The 16,571-nt window shown below is 46.6% G+C and overlaps 6 non-coding genes and 2 pseudogenes across 6 annotated transcripts; all 8 read left to right on the top strand.

Annotated features, from left to right (window-relative positions):
* Positions 1–3,221: 3,221 nt before the first annotated feature.
* Positions 3,222–3,396, top strand: LOC139619784 (U2 spliceosomal RNA; annotated as a pseudogene).
* Positions 3,397–3,783: 387 nt separating this feature from the next.
* LOC139619345 (U5 spliceosomal RNA) lies at positions 3,784–3,898 on the top strand. Its single transcript, XR_011690344.1, has one exon. It is a non-coding gene; the product is annotated as a U5 spliceosomal RNA (small nuclear RNA).
* A 164-nt stretch (positions 3,899–4,062) lies between these two features.
* LOC139619437 (U2 spliceosomal RNA) lies at positions 4,063–4,254 on the top strand. Its single transcript, XR_011690432.1, has one exon. It is a non-coding gene; the product is annotated as a U2 spliceosomal RNA (small nuclear RNA).
* A 395-nt stretch (positions 4,255–4,649) lies between these two features.
* On the top strand, positions 4,650–4,764 carry LOC139618905 (U5 spliceosomal RNA). The gene has a single exon (XR_011689911.1). It is a non-coding gene; the product is annotated as a U5 spliceosomal RNA (small nuclear RNA).
* A 164-nt stretch (positions 4,765–4,928) lies between these two features.
* On the top strand, positions 4,929–5,120 carry LOC139619436 (U2 spliceosomal RNA). The gene has a single exon (XR_011690431.1). It is a non-coding gene; the product is annotated as a U2 spliceosomal RNA (small nuclear RNA).
* A 395-nt stretch (positions 5,121–5,515) lies between these two features.
* LOC139619316 (U5 spliceosomal RNA) lies at positions 5,516–5,630 on the top strand. The gene has a single exon (XR_011690316.1). It is a non-coding gene; the product is annotated as a U5 spliceosomal RNA (small nuclear RNA).
* Positions 5,631–11,382: 5,752 nt separating this feature from the next.
* LOC139619678 (U2 spliceosomal RNA) lies at positions 11,383–11,559 on the top strand (annotated as a pseudogene).
* Positions 11,560–11,946: 387 nt separating this feature from the next.
* LOC139618904 (U5 spliceosomal RNA) lies at positions 11,947–12,061 on the top strand. The gene has a single exon (XR_011689910.1). It is a non-coding gene; the product is annotated as a U5 spliceosomal RNA (small nuclear RNA).
* Positions 12,062–16,571: the final 4,510 nt, after the last annotated feature.

The raw sequence follows: 16,571 nt of genomic DNA, 5'->3' as shown, positions 1-16,571 counted from the left end.
CTCGCATAGATTTTATTTTCACACGGGACTGCCCGCCGACCGATGCTAGATTGACCCCTGTTTTCTTTTCTGACCACCTGATGCTCTCCTGCACCCTTTCACTCTCTTCAGGTGTGACTTTTGGAAGTGGTCTGTGGAAACTCAACTGCTCCCTGCTTGAAGATCAACATCTAGTTCAGCAGTACAGGGAGCAGTACCGAGAGTGGCAGACCCTTCAAGACATGTACGATACACGAGCACACTGGTGGGAGATGGTGAAGGGAAAGACCCAGACTTTTTTCAGACAGGCAGGCAAAAAAAGAAAGGGCAAGGAGAACAGACGCATGATGGGACTGCAGAAGCGACTACAGCGCTATTTTAACCTCAACCAAAATGGAATGGATTTTAATGAAGAAATTAGAGAAATCAAATCAGAGATGTCGGTTTTAGCTGAAATTAAAAGCAAGGGTGTCATTTTAAGGAGCAGGGAACGGGAAATAGAGGAGGGTGAGAAGTGCACCAGGTATTTTTTTAAGAAAATTGTTAGTAAAGGGGGGACCATTTTAAAACTAAAAAAGGAAAACGGGTGCATAACAGAGAATATCGAAGAAATTAAACAGATTGTGGAAAATTTTTACGTAGAATTGTATAAAGAAAAGCCCATTAGAATAGACACCATGAATGAAGTTTTAAAATCCATCGATAAAAAAGTAAAAGACAGTGTGCTTTTAACCCAAGATTTTACCATTCTAGAGTTAAATAAATGTTTGTCAAGTTTTAAAAAAGGGAAGTCCCCAGGACAGGATGGACTTCCCTTGGAATTTTATTTGACCTTTTGGGACATTTTAGCACCTGATTTGATCGATGTTTTTAAAGACTTTGAGCACCTAGACCGACTTCCTGACAGTTTTAGAGTAGGGATAGTGACTCTACTGCACAAAAACAAAGACAAGACCGACCTGATGAACTGGAGACCTATCGCACTTTTAAACCTTGATTGTAAACTTTTTAGCAAACTTTTAGCCTCACGTATGTCCTTGTTTTTAAAGGGGGTGATTCACCCGGATCAAGGCTGTGCCATCCCAGGGAGGAAGATCACCGACAGCCTGGTACTGATCCGAGACACCATCTGTTACGCGAGAGACAGAAACATCCGGCTAGTAGTCCTAAATTTAGATTTTGAGAAAGCCTTCGATCGGGTCTCGCACCAGTACCTTTTCAAGGTACTGCAAAAAATGGGGTTCCCAGAAAGGTTTCTAGCTTGGGTGGGATTGCTGTATCGGGACATTACCAGCAAATTTGTGATTAACGGGCATTTGACAAAAGCAGTCGATATTAACTGCGGTGTCCGTCAGGGTTGTCCGTTATCTGCCCTCCTATACATAACATGTATAGAACCGCTGGCACAGATCTTGAGAAGGGATCAACGAATCAATGGGTTGGGAGTACCGGGGAGCGGGGGACTGGACACCAAGTGTATTTTATACATGGACGACGTGAACATTTTATGCACCGACCTTTTATCCGTCAACAGGACGCTGGACTTGACTGACTGGTTTGGACAGGCTTCTGGGTCAAAGTTGAACAAAAACAAGACCCAAGCCCAATTTTATGGACCGTGGACAGCGACTGAGATGACAGGACTCCCTTTGACTGTGACCCAGACTGACCAAAAAATACTGGGGATCAAATTTGACAGGGAGGGAGAAGGAACAACAAATTGGCCAGACGTGGTAGGGAAAGTAAAACAAAGACTAGGATATTGGGGACTTAGAGGACTGACTATTGAAGGAAAGGTTTTAATCATCAAAGCGGTGATTTTACCTTTGCTTTTACTCATCAGTTCTGTTTTTATCCCACCTAGGAGAGTGCTTTTAGATCTGGAGCGAGCCATCTTTTATTTCCTGTGGGGCTCCAAGTGGGAGAGACTGAGGAGGGAGGTCATGAAAAGGCCAAAAGAGAAAGGAGGAAAAGGAGTGCCTGACCTGTACTTGTTTTTAGGAAGCCGATACACCGCACTACACCTCAAACAAGCCACAGACCCATCCGGAAACCCCAAAACTACAGCCATGACACGTTTCTGGATGGGATCGTACCTCAGACGATTGAAGATTTTACCTACAGATCTTAAAGTACCCGTGTCTTTTAGCCTGCCACCAGCCTATGCTTTTATCCCGACGTTTTTAAAGCATTTTAAACTGGAGCAGGAGGAGCTGCATATTTTAACCAACCACCGTTCTCTGATCTCTGTTGTGCAGGAGCAGGAGCCAGTGAGTCCAGTGCGCGGGCTCGCATTTGGCGAGCCCTCAACAGTTTGGCGCAACGTGAACCATTCCGCTCTTCCAAACAGACTCCGGGACCTGTCATGGATGGTGGCTCATGAGATTCTCCCAGTCAGGTCCGTCATGCACTCCCGGGGCATGTCAACACGCTCAACCTGCCCCCGACCCGGTTGTGGCGCGCCAGAGTCGGTGAGGCATTTGCTCTGGGAGTGCAGCGCTGCCGTAGACCAGTGGGCAATGGCCGGCTCCTTGCAATTCCCGTACTTGCCAGCAAGGGAGGTCCTTACAGCACAACTGGTGCTGTATGGGGTGAGCCAAAAAACACTGAAGAACGATGACTTTGCCCAGATGTGGCTCACCCTAGCCGCCATCAAAGACGCCATATGGACCTCCAGAAACTTGCTGGTAAGGAAGCACATGCAGATCCCCCCCGTGGCTGTGATCCGGATGGCTGTAGGCGGCAGGCCTAGGACACAGCCACAAAGAAGCATCGCCTCTGTGCCCATTCGGACGAAGGAGCCGGAGCCACACATGAAAAGGTCAAAGCAGCGGCGGCCTGGCTCTCCGGGTGAGGCAGGTGGGAAGGAGCAACAGGGTGAGGATCTCCTCTGAGCACCACGACAGGATCCCGAGAGACCAAATGTTTGGGGGAGCGGAATGAGTGACCCTGGGTAGGGACTCATTCTGCTCCTGCACAAAATTAGAAAGAAGAGAAGTTTTAAACCAATGCACTCCCTTTTTAAAGATTTGGGACACTCCATGGTTTTCATTTGTGAGATGGATTTTATGTTTGACAACATGTAAAACCCCTTGAAATATTTGTTTTTAATGTTTAAAAAAAAAAAAAAAAACAAACAAACAATGGTTTTACAACTATTTATCATATTGTTGTGATTATAATGTACCCTTTGTATCTCAAGATGTAAACCTTCTTTGAAAAAACTTGAAATGAGTGTCAATAAATCTTTTCGAAAGAAAAAATCTGTTCTTATCAGTTTAATATCTGATATGTCCTCTACCCGAGGACAAACATATTAAACGGATTTTTAGAACTGGGAGCTGAAAAAGGGGCTTGCTCCGTTCACTCCACGCATCGACCTGGCATTGCAGTGCCGCCGGGAACGGTGCACCCTTCTCTGGCCGTGTGGAAAAGCAAGCAAGCAAGCAAACAATGACGCAAACGTACAGTTTCAAATGCCCCTCTGGCAGTGGCTGGAGGAAGGTGAGTCAACCTGCCCCACAGCTGATATCCCTCACGCGCCCTGGAAGGGCTGCTAGCCTCCAATCAACCCCGCATTTTCCCTGTATTTTGGTCCCCGGGGGCCTGCAAGCGCCTGATAACTTGAGAAATTTGTGGGGATTGCATGTTGAGGCCCAGACACTTTTCTCCACAGCCCGATTGGCTAGAGCCCGTGACAACATGGGGAGGGGGCGGGGATTTGGCAAGCTAAGAGAAGGCTACCGTGAGGGCGGTGACTGGGACCAATGGGGTCCTCGGCCGCTCTTGAGGAGAGGCCTGTACTGACTCTGGTTTCTCTTCATCACGCACAAGTCTTTCGCCTTTTACTAAAGATTTCCGTGGAGAGGAACACCAATGAGTTTAAGCTATTTTTGGCAGGCTCTGCCGTATGGCTGAGCCCTTTGAGTTTGTGAAAAGTCAAACAGCTGTCGAGGTCAGGAATGGGGAGGTGGGCGGAGGTGGTGAAAAGCAGCCATTGCTCCGCTCATGTCAAAAGCAGCCAACCGCGACCAGCGAGATTTGTGCCAAGAGCCTGGCTGGAACGCCAGACACTTTGGGCCCATCGCTTCTCGGCCTTTTGGCTAAGATCAAGTGTAGTATCTGTTCTTATCAGTTTAATATCTGATATGTCCTCTACCCGAGGACAAACATATTAAACGGATTTTTAGAACTGGGAGCTGAAAAAGGGGCTTGCTCCGTTCACTCCACGCATCGACCTGGCATTGCAGTGCCGCCGGGAACGGTGCACCCTTCTCTGGCCGTGTGGAAAAGCAAGCAAGCAAGCAAGCAAGCAAACAATGACGCAAACGTACAGTTTCAAATGCCCCTCTGGCAGTGGCTGGAGGAAGGTGAGTCAACCTGCCCCACAGCTGATATCCCTCACGCGCCCTGGAAGGGCTGCTAGCCTCCAATCAACCCCGCATTTTCCCTGTATTTTGGTCCCCGGGGGCCTGCAAGCGCCTGATAACTTGAGAAATTTGTGGGGATTGCATGTTGAGGCCCAGACACTTTTCTCCACAGCCCGATTGGCTAGAGCCCGTGACAACATGGGGAGGGGGCGGGGATTTGGCAAGCTAAGAGAAGGCTACCGTGAGGGCGGTGACTGGGACCAATGGGGTCCTCGGCCGCTCTTGAGGAGAGGCCTGTACTGACTCTGGTTTCTCTTCATCACGCACAAGTCTTTCGCCTTTTACTAAAGACTTCCGTGGAGAGGAACACCAATGAGTTTAAGCTATTTTTGGCAGGCTCTGCCGTATGGCTGAGCCCTTTGAGTTTGTGAAAAGTCAAACAGCTGTCGAGGTCAGGAATGGGGAGGTGGGCGGAGGTGGTGAAAAGCAGCCATTGCTCCGCTCATGTCAAAAGCAGCCAACCGCGACCAGCGAGATTTGTGCCAAGAGCCTGGCTGGAACGCCAGACACTTTGGGCCCATCGCTTCTCGGCCTTTTGGCTAAGATCAAGTGTAGTATCTGTTCTTATCAGTTTAATATCTGATATGTCCTCTACCCGAGGACAAACATATTAAACGGATTTTTAGAACTGGGAGCTGAAAAAGGGGCTTGCTCCGTTCACTCCACGCATCGACCTGGCATTGCAGTGCCGCCGGGAACGGTGCACCCTTCTCTGGCCGTGTGGAAAAGCAAGCAAGCAAGTAAGCAAGCAAAAAATGACGCAAACGTACAGTTTCAAATGCCCCTCTGGCAGTGGCTGGAGGAAGGTGAGTCAACCTGCCCCACAGCTGATATCCCTCACGCGCCCTGGAAGGGCTGCTAGCCTCCAATCAACCCCGCATTTTCCCTGTATTTTGGTCCCCGGGGGCCTGCAAGCGCCTGATAACTTGAGAAATTTGTGGGGATTGCATGTTGAGGCCCAGACACTTTTCTCCACAGCCCGATTGGCTAGAGCCCGTGACAACATGGGGAGGGGGCGGGGATTTGGCAAGCTAAGAGAAGGCTACCGTGAGGGCGGTGACTGGGACCAATGGGGTCCTCGGCCGCTCTTGAGGAGAGGCCTGTACTGACTCTGGTTTTTCTTCATCACGCACAAGTCTTTCGCCTTTTACTAAAGACTTCCGTGGAGAGGAACACCAATGAGTTTAAGCTATTTTTGGCAGGCTCTGCCGTATGGCTGAGCCCTTTGAGTTTGTGAAAAGTCAAACAGCTGTCGAGGTCAGGAATGGGGAGGTGGGCGGAGGTGGTGAAAAGCAGCCATTGCTCCGCTCATGTCAAAAGCAGCCAACCGCGACCAGCGAGATTTGTGCCAAGAGCCTGGCTGGAACGCCAGACACTTTGGGCCCATCGCTTCTCGGCCTTTTGGCTAAGACTGCGGTCGCCTCCTTTTGATGGTTAAATTCTTGCCTGTTGTGGCTCTGAGTTAAACCAGCTCTTGGGAGGAAATTGTCTACATTCCTTGTTTAAAGTTGTGCAACTTTTCTGTAGTTGCATATCTTAAACAAATAGGAATTCATTGGCCCAGAGAATCTCTTACCTGAGCTCTGCCGGATTCAACACCTTGTCCAGGCCAAAACTTGAAAAGGTAAGTACGTTTTTAGATTTTTTTCCTTTTTTATATTTTTAATTGTATTTACTTATTTATTGTTCATTGTTTTTTTGTCCATTGTAAGTTTTTTACTGATTTTAGATCCTTTTAGCTTGTGGTGCCTCCACCATGTCGGCCACCCATGCCAACATGCGGAGGCACCACAGCGTCCGTTTTAAGTTTAAAGAAAAGGATGGAAAGCTCCTGGAGATGTCAAGGCTAGATTTCTCCAGGAAGCTAATCCAACAGGCTTTGAAATTCACAGCAAACGATTTGAATTGTATTTTGACCCTACCATTAAATAAAGGTTTTGATGTAAGCTTCCAGTCTGCGGCTATCTTGAGAGAATTTTGGACAAGATTTGAGTCTGTGAAACCCCAGTTTTCTGCATTTGTTGTTGAAAAACTGACTGATAATGCATTGAAAACAGTCATTGTCAGAATGTTTAATGAGACAGTGAATGCAGAAGACATTTGTATATGGCTGGGGAGATACTGCACTGTTAAAGGCCAGGCTACCAAAGTGAGAGATGAGGACGGCATCTGGAATTGCGCTTGGAGGGTCCCCATTCAACAATGGCAGGACCCCCAGGGCTTCCAAGGCCTGAAACATCTGCCGTCAATGATAGTTCTGGGTGAAAACAGGGGCTACATCCACTACCAAGGTCAGCCCAAGCTCTGCCGCAAGTGTGGTGAGCATGGGCACCTGGTAGAAGCGTGCACAAAAACCTTTTGCGGAAAGTGTAGAGAAATTGGGCACACTTTTGAGGAGTGCACCAATGGCAGGAAGTGCAACCTTTGTGGAGAAACAAATCATCTCTTCAGAGCTTGCCCCAAATCGTTTGCCAACAAACTAAAGGCAGCAAAAGCCAATGAACAAAATGGAGGACAAAAAGAAAAAGAGCAGGTTGAAGAGGCTGGGCAGGAAAATTCAAATCTCCCGCCAGATACTGTGATTGGAGAGGAGGGATCATGTGAGGCGGGAGAGGGGGAGGGGCCTGCAACAGCCCCATCAATGGAGAGTGGAGAGGAGGATGGGGAGATGCAGGAAGTGGGCGGAGCTAGTTCAGAAATGGAAGATTTTCAACCACCTGAAAATAGTGAGGATGCCCCCCTCCCCGATGCCCAGCAAACAAAGAGACTTGCATCGGAATTGTCCTCTGAGTCTCCTGTAGCCTCAGAGAAGAGGGGAAGAGTTGGGACTCTCTCAGACAGTTCATCTGTGGAGGAGCCCAGAGTCTTCCCCTCCAATTCACCAAATGAAGTCTCTTTTCTGACAGTAGCTCTACAATCAACCCCTAAGGACTCCAAGCTAAATGCAGCCTTGCGTCAAAGGCCAACCCCCAGAGTCCGACGGGGGAATGGAGCTCAACTCCCTCCTTCATCACCTGTTGAAGTGAAGGAGGAGCCCCGTTCACAAGAAATAGTCTAACTGCCTTTTTTTTTTTTAAAAAAAAAAAAGATATTTTAGCATCTTAAACCTCTATTTAGTGTTTTTAAAATTTCATACCTGTTGTTTTTAATCATACTCATGACACTCACCTTCTCAACCATCAATGTGAGAAGTGTGAAGTCGAGAGTTAGAGCCCAGAGTGTTTTATCCTTTCTTAATTCTACAAAGTCAGATGTGTTTTTAATGCAGGAATGTGGCATACCGTTTTTAAAACACTACCGACAGTGGGAGGAGATGTGGCCACAGACATCGATATGGAGCGGATCAAACCAAAATAAGAACGATGGAGTGGCCATTTTAATAAAAAACCCTCAGGTTCTGGTGAAGGGTAGCACTGTGGTGAGAGACGGTAGGGCACTTTTAGCACACTTGACCTTTATGGGACAGGATTTTAACCTTCTCAATATTTATGGCTTTAACGACAAAAATGACAGGTATGACCTTTTAGAAGACCTGCAGTCCCACATGCTAGGGAGAGTGCCATTAGTTTTAGGAGGTGATTTTAACTGTATTTTAAGTCGAAAAGATAGAAAAAGAACAGGGGAAGATTTTAAAATTGACAAAACATCGGTTTTATTACAGGGCATATGCAGGGATTTTAAACTACAAGACTGTTTTAAAACCATGCATCCCAGAGAGGAGGGCTTCACCTGGTTCAGTGGTGATGGCACCAGAGCCTCTCGCATAGATTTTATTTTCACACGGGACTGCCCGCCGACCGATGCTAGATTGACCCCTGTTTTCTTTTCTGACCACCTGATGCTCTCCTGCACCCTTTCACTCTCTTCAGGTGTGACTTTTGGAAGTGGTCTGTGGAAACTCAACTGCTCCCTGCTTGAAGATCAACATCTAGTTCAGCAGTACAGGGAGCAGTACCGAGAGTGGCAGACCCTTCAAGACATGTACGATACACGAGCACACTGGTGGGAGATGGTGAAGGGAAAGACCCAGACTTTTTTCAGACAGGCAGGCAAAAAAAGAAAGGGCAAGGAGAACAGACGCATGATGGGACTGCAGAAGCGACTACAGCGCTATTTTAACCTCAACCAAAATGGAATGGATTTTAATGAAGAAATTACAGAAATCAAATCAGAGATGTCGGTTTTAGCTGAAATTAAAAGCAAGGGTGTCATTTTAAGGAGCAGGGAACGGGAAATAGAGGAGGGTGAGAAGTGCACCAGGTATTTTTTTAAGAAAATTGTTAGTAAAGGGGGGACCATTTTAAAACTAAAAAAGGAAAACGGGTGCATAACAGAGAATATCGAAGAAATTAAACAGATTGTGGAAAATTTTTACGTAGAATTGTATAAAGAAAAGCCCATTAGAATAGACACCATGAATGAAGTTTTAAAATCCATCGATAAAAAAGTAAAAGACAGTGTGCTTTTAACCCAAGATTTTACCATTCTAGAGTTAAATAAATGTTTGTCAAGTTTTAAAAAAGGGAAGTCCCCAGGACAGGATGGACTTCCCTTGGAATTTTATTTGACCTTTTGGGACATTTTAGCACCTGATTTGATCGATGTTTTTAAAGACTTTGAGCACCTAGACCGACTTCCTGACAGTTTTAGAGTAGGGATAGTGACTCTACTGCACAAAAACAAAGACAAGACCGACCTGATGAACTGGAGACCTATCGCACTTTTAAACCTTGATTGTAAACTTTTTAGCAAACTTTTAGCCTCACGTATGTCCTTGTTTTTAAAGGGGGTGATTCACCCGGATCAAGGCTGTGCCATCCCAGGGAGGAAGATCACCGACAGCCTGGTACTGATCCGAGACACCACCTGTTACGCGAGAGACAGAAACATCCGGCTAGTAGTCCTAAATTTAGATTTTGAGAAAGCCTTCGATCGGGTCTCGCACCAGTACCTTTTCAAGGTACTGCAAAAAATGGGGTTCCCAGAAAGGTTTCTAGCTTGGGTGGGATTGCTGTATCGGGACATTACCAGCAAATTTGTGATTAACGGGCATTTGACAAAAGCAGTCGATATTAACTGCGGTGTCCGTCAGGGTTGTCCGTTATCTGCCCTCCTATACATAACATGTATAGAACCGCTGGCACAGATCTTGAGAAGGGATCAACGAATCAATGGGTTGGGAGTACCGGGGAGCGGGGGACTGGACACCAAGTGTATTTTATACATGGACGACGTGAACATTTTATGCACCGACCTTTTATCCGTCAACAGGACGCTGGACTTGACTGACTGGTTTGGACAGGCTTCTGGGTCAAAGTTGAACAAAAACAAGACCCAAGCCCAATTTTATGGACCGTGGACAGCGACTGAGATGACAGGACTCCCTTTGACTGTGACCCAGACTGACCAAAAAATACTGGGGATCAAATTTGACAGGGAGGGAGAAGGAACAACAAATTGGCCAGACGTGGTAGGGAAAGTAAAACAAAGACTAGGATATTGGGGACTTAGAGGACTGACTATTGAAGGAAAGGTTTTAATCATCAAAGCGGTGATTTTACCTTTGCTTTTACTCATCAGTTCTGTTTTTATCCCACCTAGGAGAGTGCTTTTAGATCTGGAGCGAGCCATCTTTTATTTCCTGTGGGGCTCCAAGTGGGAGAGACTGAGGAGGGAGGTCATGAAAAGGCCAAAAGAGAAAGGAGGAAAAGGAGTGCCTGACCTGTACTTGTTTTTAGGAAGCCGATACACCGCACTACACCTCAAACAAGCCACAGACCCATCCGGAAACCCCAAAACTACAGCCATGACACGTTTCTGGATGGGATCGTACCTCAGACGATTGAAGATTTTACCTACAGATCTTAAAGTACCCGTGTCTTTTAGCCTGCCACCAGCCTATGCTTTTATCCCGACGTTTTTAAAGCATTTTAAACTGGAGCAGGAGGAGCTGCATATTTTAACCAACCACCGTTCTCTGATCTCTGTTGTGCAGGAGCAGGAGCCAGTGAGTCCAGTGCGCGGGCTCGCATTTGGCGAGCCCTCAACAGTTTGGCGCAACGTGAACCATTCCGCTCTTCCAAACAGACTCCGGGACCTGTCATGGATGGTGGCTCATGAGATTCTCCCAGTCAGGTCCGTCATGCACTCCCGGGGCATGTCAACACGCTCAACCTGCCCCCGACCCGGTTGTGGCGCGCCAGAGTCGGTGAGGCATTTGCTCTGGGAGTGCAGCGCTGCCGTAGACCAGTGGGCAATGGCCGGCTCCTTGCAATTCCCGTACTTGCCAGCAAGGGAGGTCCTTACAGCACAACTGGTGCTGTATGGGGTGAGCCAAAAAACACTGAAGAACGATGACTTTGCCCAGATGTGGCTCACCCTAGCCGCCATCAAAGACGCCATATGGACCTCCAGAAACTTGCTGGTAAGGAAGCACATGCAGATCCCCCCCGTGGCTGTGATCCGGATGGCTGTAGGCGGCAGGCCTAGGACACAGCCACAAAGAAGCATCGCCTCTGTGCCCATTCGGACGAAGGAGCCGGAGCCACACATGAAAAGGTCAAAGCAGCGGCGGCCTGGCTCTCCGGGTGAGGCAGGTGGGAAGGAGCAACAGGGTGAGGATCTCCTCTGAGCACCACGACAGGATCCCGAGAGACCAAATGTTTGGGGGAGCGGAATGAGTGACCCTGGGTAGGGACTCACTCTGCTCCTGCACAAAATTAGAAAGAAGAGAAGTTTTAAACCAATGCACTCCCTTTTAAAGATTTGGGACACTCCATGGTTTTCATTTGTGAGATGGATTTTATGTTTGACAACATGTAAAACCCCTTGAAATATTTGTTTTTAATGTTTTAAAAAAAAAAACAAACAAACAATGGTTTTACAACTATTTATCATATTGTTGTGATTATAATGTACCCTTTGTATCTCAAGATGTAAACCTTCTTTGAAAAAACTTGAAATGAGTGTCAATAAATCTTTTCGAAAGAAAAAAAATCTGTTCTTATCAGTTTAATATCTGATATGTCCTCTACCCGAGGACAAACATATTAAACGGATTTTTAGAACTGGGAGCTGAAAAAGGGGCTTGCCCCGTTCACTCCACGCATCGACCTGGCATTGCAGTGCCGCCGGGAACGGTGCACCCTTCTCTGGCCGTGTGGAAAAGCAAGCAAGCAAGCAAGCAATGACGCAAACGTACAGTTTCAAATGCCCCTCTGGCAGTGGCTGGAGGAAGGTGAGTCAACCTGCCCCACAGCTGATATCCCTCACGCGCCCTGGAAGGGCTGCTAGCCTCCAATCAACCCCGCATTTTCCCTGTATTTTGGTCCCCGGGGGCCTGCAAGCGCCTGATAACTTGAGAAATTTGTGGGGATTGCATGTTGAGGCCCAGACACTTTTCTCCACAGCCCGATTGGCTAGAGCCCGTGACAACATGGGGAGGGGGCGGGGATTTGGCAAGCTAAGAGAAGGCTACCGTGAGGGCGGTGACTGGGACCAATGGGGTCCTCGGCCGCTCTTGAGGAGAGGCCTGTACTGACTCTGGTTTCTCTTCATCACGCACAAGTCTTTCGCCTTTTACTAAAGACTTCCGTGGAGAGGAACACCAATGAGTTTAAGCTATTTTTGGCAGGCTCTGCCGTATGGCTGAGCCCTTTGAGTTTGTGAAAAGTCAAACAGCTGTCGAGGTCAGGAATGGGGAGGTGGGCGGAGGTGGTGAAAAGCAGCCATTGCTCCGCTCATGTCAAAAGCAGCCAACCGCGACCAGCGAGATTTGTGCCAAGAGCCTGGCTGGAACGCCAGACACTTTGGGCCCATCGCTTCTCGGCCTTTTGGCTAAGACTGCGGTCGCCTCCTTTTGATGGTTAAATTCTTGCCTGTTGTGGCTCTGAGTTAAACCAGCTCTTGGGAGGAAATTGTCTACATTCCTTGTTTAAAGTTGTGCAACTTTTCTGTAGTTGCATATCTTAAACAAATAGGAATTCATTGGCCCAGAGAATCTCTTACCTGCGCTCTGCCGGATTCAACACCTTGTCCAGGCCAAAACTTGAAAAGGTAAGTACGTTTTTAGATTTTTTTCCTTTTTATATTTTTAATTGTATTTACTTATTTATTGTTCATTGTTTTTTTTGTCCATTGTAAGTTTTTTACTGATTTTAGATCCTTTTAGCTTGTGGTGCCTCCACCATGTCGGCCACCCATGCCAACATGCGGAGGCACCACAGCGTCCGTTTTAAGTTTAAAGAAAAGGATGGAAAGCTCCTGGAGATGTCAAGGCTAGATTTCTCCAGGAAGCTAATCCAACAGGCTTTGAAATTCACAGCAAACGATTTGAATTGTATTTTGACACTACCATTAAATACAGGTTTTGATGTAAGCTTCCAGTCTGCGGCTATCTTGAGAGAATTTTGGACAAGATTTGAGTCTGTGAAACCCCAGTTTTCTGCATTTGTTGTTGAAAAACTGACTGATAATGCATTGAAAACAGTCATTGTCAGAATGTTTAATGAGACAGTGAATGCAGAAGACATTTGTATATGGCTGGGGAGATACTGCACTGTTAAAGGCCAGGCTACCAAAGTGAGAGATGAGGACGGCATCTGGAATTGCGCTTGGAGGGTCCCCATTCAACAATGGCAGGACCCCCAGGGCTTCCAAGGCCTGAAACATCTGCCGTCAATGATAGTTCTGGGTGAAAACAGGGGCTACATCCACTACCAAGGTCAGCCCAAGCTCTGCCGCAAGTGCGGTGAGCATGGGCACCTGGTAGAAGCGTGCACAAAAACCTTTTGTGGAAAGTGTAGAGAAATTGGGCACACTTTTGAGGAGTGCACCAATGGCAGGAAGTGCAACCTTTGTGGAGAAACAAATCATCTCTTCAGAGCTTGCCCCAAATCGTTTGCCAACAAACTAAAGGCAGCAAAAGCCAATGAACAAAATGGAGGACAAAAAGAAAAAGAGCAGGTTGAAGAGGCTGGGCAGGAAAATTCAAATCTCCCGCCAGATACTGTGATTGGAGAGGAGGGATCATGTGAGGCGGGAGAGGGGGAGGGGCCTGCAACAGCCCCATCAATGGAGAGTGGAGAGGAGGATGGGGAGATGCAGGAAGTGGGCGGAGCTAGTTCAGAAATGGAAGATTTTCAACCACCTGAAAATAGTGAGGATGCCCCCCTCCCCGATGCCCAGCAAACAAAGAGACTTGCATCGGAATTGTCCTCTGAGTCTCCTGTAGCCTCAGAGAAGAGGGGAAGAGTTGGGACTCTCTCAGACAGTTCATCTGTGGAGGAGCCCAGAGTCTTCCCCTCCAATTCACCAAATGAAGTCTCTTTCCTGACAGTAGCTCTACAATCAACCCCTAAGGACTCCAAGCTAAATGCAGCCTTGCGTCAAAGGCCAACCCCCAGAGTCCGACGGGGGAATGGAGCTCAACTCCCTCCTTCATCACCTGTTGAAGTGAAGGAGGAGCCCCGTTCACAAGAAATAGTCTAACTGCCTTTTTTTAAAAAAAAAAAAGATATTTTAGCATCTTAAACCTCTATTTAGTGTTTTTAAAATTTCATACCTGTTGTTTTTAATCATACTCATGACACTCACCTTCTCAACCATCAATGTGAGAAGTGTGAAGTCGAGAGTTAGAGCCCAGAGTGTTTTATCCTTTCTTAATTCTACAAAGTCAGATGTGTTTTTAATGCAGGAATGTGGCATACCGTTTTTAAAACACTACCGACAGTGGGAGGAGATGTGGCCACAGACATCGATATGGAGCGGATCAAACCAAAATAAGAACGATGGAGTGGCCATTTTAATAAAAAACCCTCAGGTTCTGGTGAAGGGTAGCACTGTGGTGAGAGACGGTAGGGCACTTTTAGCACACTTGACCTTTATGGGACAGGATTTTAACCTTCTCAATATTTATGGCTTTAACGACAAAAATGACAGGTATGACCTTTTAGAAGACCTGCAGTCCCACATGCTAGGGAGAGTGCCATTAGTTTTAGGAGGTGATTTTAACTGTATTTTAAGTCGAAAAGATAGAAAAAGAACAGGGGAAGATTTTAAAATTGACAAAACATCGGTTTTATTACAGGGCATATGCAGGGATTTTAAACTACAAGACTGTTTTAAAACCATGCATCCCAGAGAGGAGGGCTTCACCTGGTTCAGTGGTGATGGCACCAGAGCCTCTCGCATAGATTTTATTTTCACACGGGACTGCCCGCCGACCGATGCTAGATTGACCCCTGTTTTCTTTTCTGACCACCTGATGCTCTCCTGCACCCTTTCACTCTCTTCAGGTGTGACTTTTGGAAGTGGTCTGTGGAAACTCAACTGCTCCCTGCTTGAAGATCAACATCTAGTTCAGCAGTACAGGGAGCAGTACCGAGAGTGGCAGACCCTTCAAGACATGTACGATACACGAGCACACTGGTGGGAGATGGTGAAGGGAAAGACCCAGACTTTTTTCAGACAGGCAGGCAAAAAAAGAAAGGGCAAGGAGAACAGACGCATGATGGGACTGCAGAAGCGACTACAGCGCTATTTTAACCTCAACCAAAATGGAATGGATTTTAATGAAGAAATTAGAGAAATCAAATCAGAGATGTCGGTTTTAGCTGAAATTAAAAGCAAGGGTGTCATTTTAAGGAGCAGGGAACGGGAAATAGAGGAGGGTGAGAAGTGCACCAGGTATTTTTTTAAGAAAATTGTTAGTAAAGGGGGGACCATTTTAAAACTAAAAAAGGAAAACGGGTGCATAACAGAGAATATCGAAGAAATTAAACAGATTGTGGAAAATTTTTACGTAGAATTGTATAAAGAAAAGCCCATTAGAATAGACACCATGAATGAAGTTTTAAAATCCATCGATAAAAAAGTAAAAGACAGTGTGCTTTTAACCCAAGATTTTACCATTCTAGAGTTAAATAAATGTTTGTCAAGTTTTAAAAAAGGGAAGTCCCCAGGACAGGATGGACTTCCCTTGGAATTTTATTTGACCTTTTGGGACATTTTAGCACCTGATTTGATCGATGTTTTTAAAGACTTTGAGCACCTAGACCGACTTCCTGACAGTTTTAGAGTAGGGATAGTGACTCTACTGCACAAAAACAAAGACAAGACCGACCTGATGAACTGGAGACCTATCGCACTTTTAAACCTTGATTGTAAACTTTTTAGCAAACTTTTAGCCTCACGTATGTCCTTGTTTTTAAAGGGGGTGATTCACCCGGATCAAGGCTGTGCCATCCCAGGGAGGAAGATCACCGACAGCCTGGTACTGATCCGAGACACCATCTGTTACGCGAGAGACAGAAACATCCGGCTAGTAGTCCTAAATTTAGATTTTGAGAAAGCCTTCGATCGGGTCTCGCACCAGTACCTTTTCAAGGTACTGCAAAAAATGGGGTTCCCAGAAAGGTTTCTAGCTTGGGTGGGATTGCTGTATCGGGACATTACCAGCAAATTTGTGATTAACGGGCATTTGACAAAAGCAGTCGATATTAACTGCGGTGTCCGTCAGGGTTGTCCGTTATCTGCCCTCCTATACATAACATGTATAGAACCGCTGGCACAGATCTTGAGAAGGGATCAACGAATCAATGGGTTGGGAGTACCGGGGAGCGGGGGACTGGACACCAAGTGTATTTTATACATGGACGACGTGAACATTTTATGCACCGACCTTTTATCCGTCAACAGGACGCTGGACTTGACTGACTGGTTTGGACAGGCTTCTGGGTCAAAGTTGAACAAAAACAAGACCCAAGCCCAATTTTATGGACCGTGGACAGCGACTGAGATGACAGGACTCCCTTTGACTGTGACCCAGACTGACCAAAAAATACTGGGGATCAAATTTGACAGGGAGGGAGAAGGAACAACAAATTGGCCAGACGTGGTAGGGAAAGTAAAACAAAGACTAGGATATTGGGGACTTAGAGGACTGACTATTGAAGGAAAGGTTTTAATCATCAAAGCGGTGATTTTACCTTTGCTTTTACTCATCAGTTCTGTTTTTATCCCACCTAGGAGAGTGCTTTTAGATCTGGAGCGAGCCATCTTTTATTTCCTGTGGGGCTCCAAGTGGGAGAGACTGAGGAGGGAGGTCATGAAAAGGCCAAAAGAGAAAGGAGGAAAAGGAGTGCCTGACCTGTACTTGTTTTT

This window comes from Trachinotus anak, unplaced genomic scaffold (assembly GCF_046630095.1).
Source record: "Trachinotus anak isolate AG129_WGS33_773 ecotype Australia unplaced genomic scaffold, CSIRO_AGI_Tana_v1 ptg000003l, whole genome shotgun sequence".
Lineage (NCBI taxonomy): Eukaryota > Metazoa > Chordata > Actinopteri > Carangiformes > Carangidae > Trachinotus > Trachinotus anak.
This window is presented reverse-complemented; position numbering and strand designations above follow the sequence as displayed.